Here is an 8,272-nt window from a genome sequence, read left to right on the forward strand (position 1 = left end):
AAATCTGTCTGGGAAGAATTGGTACTTAACTATGTTGACTATTCCAATCCATGAGCCCTGTATATCTCTCCATTTACTTAGGCTTTTGGGGTTTTTTTTTTCAATTCTTTCTTAAACCTGCATTTTGTAATTTTTGACATACAGATCCTGCACATTTTGCTAGATTTATATTTAAGTATTTCCTTTATTTGGAGCTACATAAAAGGTATTTTTATTGTAATTATTATTCATTGATAGTATAAAGAAATAATGATTTTGTATGATGACATTGTATAATGAGAACCTGTTAAACTCAATTACTAGTTCCAGGAGCTTTATTATGGATTCTGCGGGATTTTCTTAAGAAGACCATCACATTATCTGAAAATAGGGATAATTTCAATTTTTCTTTCCTGGGGGTATATGTGCTTTTTTTTTTTTTTTCTTGCCCTCATGTACTGACTAAATAGGCATGCAGAGAGTGGACATCCTGCCTTATTCAAAATCTTAGAGATAAATAATTTGGCCTTTCATCAGTAAGTATGATGTTAGTGAAGGGGTTTTTTTTGGTAAATGTCCTTTATCAGCTTAAGGAAGTTCCCTTCTTTTCCTAGTTTCCTCAGAAATTTTTTCATGAATACATGTTAAGTTTTGTCAAATGTCGTTTCTGCATGAATAACTATGAACCTGTGGTTTAACTTTTTAGTCTATGAATATGGTGGATTACACAAATTGTGTTTCAAATGTTGAACTAGCCTTGCATCCCAGGATAAATCTCACTTGTTGTTATATATTCTTTTTATATGTGACTAAATTTTGAATTGCTAATATTTTGTTGAGGATTTTTGTGGCTATGTTGATGAGGGAAATTGGTCTCTAGTTTTCTTGTACTGTCTTTTGGCATCCGGGAAATTCTGCCCTCATAAAATGAGTTTGGAAGTATTCTCTCTTCTTTAATTTCTTGGAAGATATTGTGTAGAGCTGGTGTTATTCCTTCACATGTTTGGCAGAATTTACCATTGAAACCATCTGGAACTGGAGATCTCTTTTTTGGAAAACTTTAAGCTGCAAATTCAATTTCTCTAATAGACATAGCTCTATTCATGTTATCTACTTTTTAAAAAAATTCATTTTAGTTATTTTTTTAGGCTGCATTGGGTCTTCGTTGCTGCGCACAGGCTTTCTCTAGTTGCGGCGAGTGGGGGCTACTCTTCACTGCGGTGCGCAGGCTTCTCACCGTGGTGCCTTCTCTTGTTGCATAGCACAGGCTCTGGCGTGTGGGCTTCAGTAGTTGTGGCTCACGGGCTCAGTAGTTGTGGCTCACGGGCTCTAGAGAGCAGGCTCAGTAGTTGTGGTGCGTGGGCTTAGCTGCTCCACACCATGTGGGATCTTCCTGGACCAGGGCTCGAACCCATGTCCCCTGCATTGGCAGGCGGATTCTTAACCACTGCGCCACCAGGGAAGCCCCTATGTTATCTACTCTTTTGGTGAGTTTTAGTATTTTGCAGCTTTCAAGGAACTGACCCACTTTATCTACATTATTAAATGTATGTACATAGAATTGTCCTTGGTATTTTCTTATTAACATTTTAATGTCTGTAATGATATATTCTCTTTCATTGCTAGTAATGATAATTATGTCTTTCTTGATAATTTCAGTTAGAGATTTATCAACTTTATTGATTCTAAGAAACAGCTTTTGATTCCACTGATTTTTTTCTCTATTTTGTTCTGTTTTCTATTTATTTCTGACCTAACCTTTATTTAATTCTTTCTGACTTCTTTAGGTTAATATTGCTCTTCATTTTCCAGTTTCTTAAGGTGGAAACTTAAATTGTTGATTTGGGACTTTTCTTCTTTTCCAATACAAGCATTCAATGCTATAAATTTCCTTCAGAGCACTGTTATAGCTTCATTCCTTACATTTTTTTTTTTTTTTTTTTTTTTTTTTTTTTTTTTTATAAATTTATTTATTCATTTATTTATTTTTGGCTGTGTTGGGTCTTCGTTTCTGTGCGAGGGCTTTCTCTAGTTGTGGCAAGCGGGGGTCACTCTTCATCGCGGTGCGCGGGCCTCTCACTGTCGCGGCCTCTCTTGCTGCGGAGCACAGGCTCCAGACGCGCAGAGCTCAGTATTTGTAGCTCACGGGCCCAGCTGCTCCGTGGCACGTGGGATCTTCCCAGACCAGGGCTTGAACCCGTGTCCCCTGCATTGGCAGGCAGACTCTCAACCACTGCGCCACCAGGGAAGCCCCATTCCTTACATTTTTATATATTGTACTTACATTTTAGTTCAGGTCAAAATAGTATATTTTCTAATTTCCCTTGAGGCTTCATCTTTGACCTCATGGATTATATAGAAGAATGTTTTTATTTGAGGATTTTCCAGATATCTTTCTGTTACTGATTTCTAATTGAATTAAATTGTTTTCAGAGAATGTACTTTGTATGAATTCACTTCTTTCACATTTGTTAAGTTTTATTTTATGATGTAAGATTTGGTCTACATTGATGAATGTTTCTTGGACACCCAAAAAGAATGTATATTCTACTGTAGTTAGGTGGAGTGTCCTATGAATATCAGATAGACCCAAATGGCTGATGGTGATGTTCAGTTCTTTATACTTCTTGACTTAATATTAACTTGTTTTATCAAATACTAAGAGAGAAGTCATCACAGCCATAATTGTGGATCTATTTCTTGTTTCAGATCTATCCATTCTTGCTTCATGTATTTGATGTTTTGTTAAGACTGTACAGATTTAGAATCATTAGGTCTTATTAATGAACTTTTACCATTATGTAATAACTTTTTTTTTTTTTTTTGCGGTACGCGGGCCTCTCACTGTTGTGGCCTCTCCCGTTGCAGAGCACAGGCTCCGGACGCGCAGGCTCAGCGGCCATGGCTCACGGGCCCAGCCGCCCCGCGGCATGTGGGATCTTCCCTGACCGGGCACGAACCAGTGTCCCCCGCATCGGCAGGTGGCCTCTCAACCACTGCACCACCAGGGAAGCCCTGTAATAACCTTTTTTATTCTTGGAGTTTTCCTTGCTCTGAAGCCTATTTTGTCTGATATAAATATAGACTCTCTAGCTGTCTTTTGATTGGTGCTTGAATTGTATCTTTCTTCATCCTTTTATTTTTAAACTATGTAGCTTACTTAAATCCAACGGATAATGTTGAATTGGTGTAGTTGCTTTTGCTGTTGTTGTTTCAGTAGGCTGGTCACATATTTTGACTCACATTCTGTGGACTGTGGTTCCAATATCAATTCACTATCCAAAGCCTTTGCTAGGCCATTTACAGCTGTCCTGTGTGTCCCTCACCCAGCAGCCAGTCTAGGACTTGGGCTGTAGTCTACCCCACAGTTCTGTTCTCAAAGCATTTAACATGCTTTTTAGTTTCAGATCCACCCCTGGCTCAGGAGTGAGCCCAAGAATTCATATACATTTTACGGGATCATTTTCTCAGGCTGTCTCCTCCCAACTAATTTGCTCATTTAAAAAAAAAATTAATCTTACCAAATTAGCAAAACATCAACTAACCATTCTTGTTCTTCACTCAACTTGAGTTCTACTGAAGCTGTCAGATAAAGACACCCAAAATTTTATATCACTGCTTCAGGGTCTTCTACTCAACTCCACCCTAAATGACTCTTAGGGAGTTATTCAATGTTTCCTTAGTCAACTTTCCTTTTTTTTTCCTCTCTCTCTCTCTCTCAGTGGAAATGTCCACCAGAACACACTCTCTCCTGGACCAGTGACTACCATGTATCTATTATCTACCTCCTGGCAATAGTGAGTTTTACCCATGTCTTAATCTTACTTTCTCAGATCCAGTTCATGTGAGGAAAAGCACACCAATACCCTGTTGGATAGCCTCTCTCCTTTTCACGAGCAGTGAACTGCTGATCTTTGTGCACAATGTCACTGGAGAGCCCACCATCTGAACACCAGAACTGGTCCTAAACCAAAGTGCTTAAGTGGGAGATGTGTCTCGAGTTGCCTGCTGCACTCTGTCTCTGCTTGCAGTTCCTTTCTTGTCCTCTCAGCACTTAGCTCAAGCTATTACCTGGCCAGAATTCCCAGGCTTGCCTGCTCTCTGGTATAAGAGAGAAAATTATTAGGATAAATGAAATCATACTGAACTGTTCAAGTCATACTCCTTCAGGGAGCATTTGCATTTTAAATAAGCTTGTGAAGACAGGTTACTCCCTTCATTCTGGATTTTCTAGCAGGCTGACACTTGGAACAAGGGGTTAGTATGAGGCAGAGGTACCCCTAATTTTTTTAAAAACCCTTCTGTTAATATAAAGGATTGAAAATGAGAAGAGTATTTTGTTTTGTTTACTTGGAGGGGGGAGGTGTCTGTATGAGTGTATGAGAAAGATAATTTGTACAATTTGTTGTCCACAATATTCTAAATTTCAAAATACCTATAAAATCAGATGGAGAAATGAGGGACAGAAATGTATTATCTTCCCTTAAAATGCATCTCTTGATTCTCCTACTCAAACTGAGTGCATAAAAACTCTTCACAAGCTGTGCGTGGTGATAATGTATAATAATCTGCAATGATCTGTAAAATACTTCATATTCTTCAGTCATATTAATAGGCTCGCAAGTATAGAGAAAAGACCTAGTTCACCCACAAATAGCTATTCCAGCTGACTACATACGTGTGTTATATATTTCTACTGAAACTTTAGAAAAGTATTTCGTGAAGCGTTTTACGAAGAAGAATTGCCTAACAAATGTTTCTAAGAGAAAGGGAACCCATGTAGCTATAAACTATATCCCCTCTTGGAGATTTAAAATGTATTTGACCATATAAAAGGCTCTAAGTGGCTCTGCAGTAAAGAAATCTAATTTTTTTGGCAAAACTTTTCCTAAATTGATTAGACTACTAACTCTCCTCTTCACATGACACCCATTAACGTCGTGAGCCACAGCACATTGTGGGAGACATTCCAGTACATTCTTATCATTTGGGAGAGATATATTCTGCAGCTTTTCTAAATCCCCAAATTCATGAACACCACTGCAGCATATAATTTCTATCATAAATTATATGACTGTTGATCCTTATCGAAACAGTTTGTTGAACTATCTTTCCCGTTCCTGTGAGGAATACATGGTAGATTCAATAATGTCATAAATCCCACTACCACTGAATTAGGCATTTATCTCTGGACTTATCCAAAAATACTCTGGTTAGAAATACCACTTCTTTTTTAACTTCTTTACTTTTTCTTCATTTCCATCATAAGGATTAGCAGAGGATAATTTGGGGAACAATTTCTGTCTCTGCCTCTGCCCCCCCCCCCACACACACATATACACACACAATTTTCATGCTTTTGTTTTGCTTTGTATTTTGTGGAGTAATAAAAAGTAAATTATGGGGCTTCCCTGGTGGCGCAGTGGTTGAGAGTCCACCTGCCGATGCAGGGGACACGGGTTCGTGCCCCGGTTTGGGAAGATCCCACATGCCGCAGAGCGGCTGGGCCCGTGAGCCATGGCTGCTGAGCCTGCGCGTCCAGAGCCTGTGCTCCGCAATGGAAGAGGCCACAATAGTGACAGGCCCGCACAGCGCAAAAAAAAAGTAAACTGTGGCCCAAGTTCTCAAGGCACTACATGCACGTAATCAGAAAAAAATACGTAAGCAAGTATGTATAATCAGCCTATCCCTTAACCCATAATGACCTACCCACGAAACAGGAATTTGGGGGGAATGTTGGTATCATATCTGAGATGGTTTTGGAGTCAAACAGAACTGGGTGGATTCTAGGTGACACTGAGTAAGTTACTTTATCTCTCTGGGATGTGCTATCCTCATTTGTTAAATGGGATTATAATAGTTATTTGAAGACTAATTGAGATAAGATGTAAATGCCTGGCACCTAGTAACTCATCCAAAGGCAGGAGTAATCATGTAAGGAACAGCCTCATGGCCGAAATGTCATTAAAATCTAAGTCTTTAAAAATTACATGTGTGGGCTTCCCTGGTGGCGCAGTGGTTGGGAGTCCGCCTGCTGATGCAGGGGACATGGGTTCGTGCCCCGGTCCGGGAAGATCCCACATGCCGCGGAGCGGCTGGGCCCGTGAGCCATGGCCACTGAGCCTGCGCGTCCGGAGCCTGTGCTCTGCAACCGGAGAGGCCACAGCAGCGAGAGGCCCGCGTACCGCAAAAAAAAAAAAAATTACATGTGTGCCCATGTGTACAGCAATCAAGGCTAAGAGTGTATTTGATTTTCTCAACAACTTTTGCAAGCTAGTTCAGACTTATGCCACATTACAATTCAATAAACATCTATTGGGACACTCTTTTCCAGCCCTACGTAGAAAGAACAATATTCTTTGACCCAAATTCTAGAAGCAGAAAGCCTTCCTGCACCAGTCTTCTTTTCTGAGTAGAGGCAAATAGGACACTAGTTTTACATACATCTCCATAGCTTATATTTCTTCAGGAATTAATAATCTTTTTCTTTGCAAAGATGCCTGGACACCAACTTTCTACCTACTTCTATTTAGGTCAACACTCAGCAATTTTTTTTTTTTAGTAAAAAAATGAGTATTAGATGAAATTATGAAGAGTAGGTATTTATAGCAATGACTGACATGGAAAGAAAAATAAAATCACACCCATATACCCATTTTCCTAAATACAAGTTATTTTACTTTTCATATCTTCTATTTGACCTCTCAAATTACTCTCTATATGACCTGAAACAAAACAATGTGTGAATAAAACATAATAGTAGAAAACCTTCGTGTTGAATCTTCTTTTGTTCAACTTCCCTTCATGGCAGTGAAATGGGACAAAAATCTCTCAGATGTAATGTCACAGTGGCAGAAATACAATACACAATGCACTGTCATTTCTCTATGTCATACACACACACACACACACACACACACACACACACACACACAAATGGAAACCCATAGCACAAGTAGATGGTGTTTTATGCGAGGAAACTTAAACACAAACAATGGCTGGATTACTATGACAACAGAATATATGCCATGGTTTCTGGAAACACTTGATAGCTGTTTTCAATTTTAACTGTTTGCTCTGGTACCTTATATCATGTTAGCAGCTCCATGGGCCTTAAAATGTGTGCCTTGGCCATTTTTTTAAAAGTTTCACTCGTTCTGTGTGCTTCTAAGCATACAGAAATAAGGCCACAAGTGAGTCATGCTCAAGGCTGAGCCACTTCACAAGACTCACTCACAGAGAACCCAGAAGGTCTTCTCATTGTCCTGTAGGCTATGGAAAAACTGCAGTAGTGAGACTGCGCTGGTCAAACTTTTTTAAATTACCACATAATTCTTAATTTCAGGCCATGTGAGTTTTAAGTGCTATCATCTTTTCTCCCATGGAGAAAAAATTCTGATATGAAATGAAAAGTCACCTTTCTTAAACAAGATTGTTAGGTAAAATTAATTTAACCCTCTGAACAATCCTGTGATGTAAGTATTATCGGCTTTATTTTATGAATGATGAAAGTTGAATTCACAGAAGTAAAGCAATGTGTACCAAACCCACATTTTGAAAATAGGAAATCCTGGATTAAAACAGCTACTCTGAAATCCTATTCAGTTCTTCCCAATTTGGACCTTCCTATGTCCTTTACTGCATTCATGAGCACGGTTCAGGAAATAATGTTTTGGGAACATCTTTGTCTAAGAAATATTTAATGAGGGCAAACAGTACAACTAAGAATAGTGCTATTGTTGTTCGTCTCCACTAGGTCTGTGTGTATACATGAGGTTAAAAAAAAAAAGAAGAAGAAAAGAAAAGAAATTCAGTGAACACTTTTGAAAGTTGATAGATGCATCTGAAAAGCAAATAATTATCTTCTCTCACAGATACCTCCAAAGAATCTTAACGGAAAATGGGAATATGTGAGTGTTTTAGTCCCAGATCACATTGAGGATCTTTCTAACTTTACTGAAAGATATTGGATAGATTATTTAATCCCCTTACGTATGGGTTTTACCAACTATAAAATCAAAATTATACAACTTGGGTGAGTTGTAGAAAGAATAAGTAACTTGATGGTGATAAACTTAAATTCACAATATTATTGCCTGTATAGTTTAATGCTTATTTACAATCAACTGACAATCCTTTATTGCCCAGATCAGGTCTAGATGCTCTGGGAGATAAAAATAAACATACGAAAACACATGTCCTCCTGGAGGAGCTCACCAGGAAGTTGGTGAGACAGAATTCACACACATAAAAGAATTAGAATATGCTAGAAGACAATGTAGAATCAAATGGT

Source organism: Phocoena sinus, chromosome 6 (genome assembly GCF_008692025.1).
Source record: "Phocoena sinus isolate mPhoSin1 chromosome 6, mPhoSin1.pri, whole genome shotgun sequence".
Lineage (NCBI taxonomy): Eukaryota > Metazoa > Chordata > Mammalia > Artiodactyla > Phocoenidae > Phocoena > Phocoena sinus.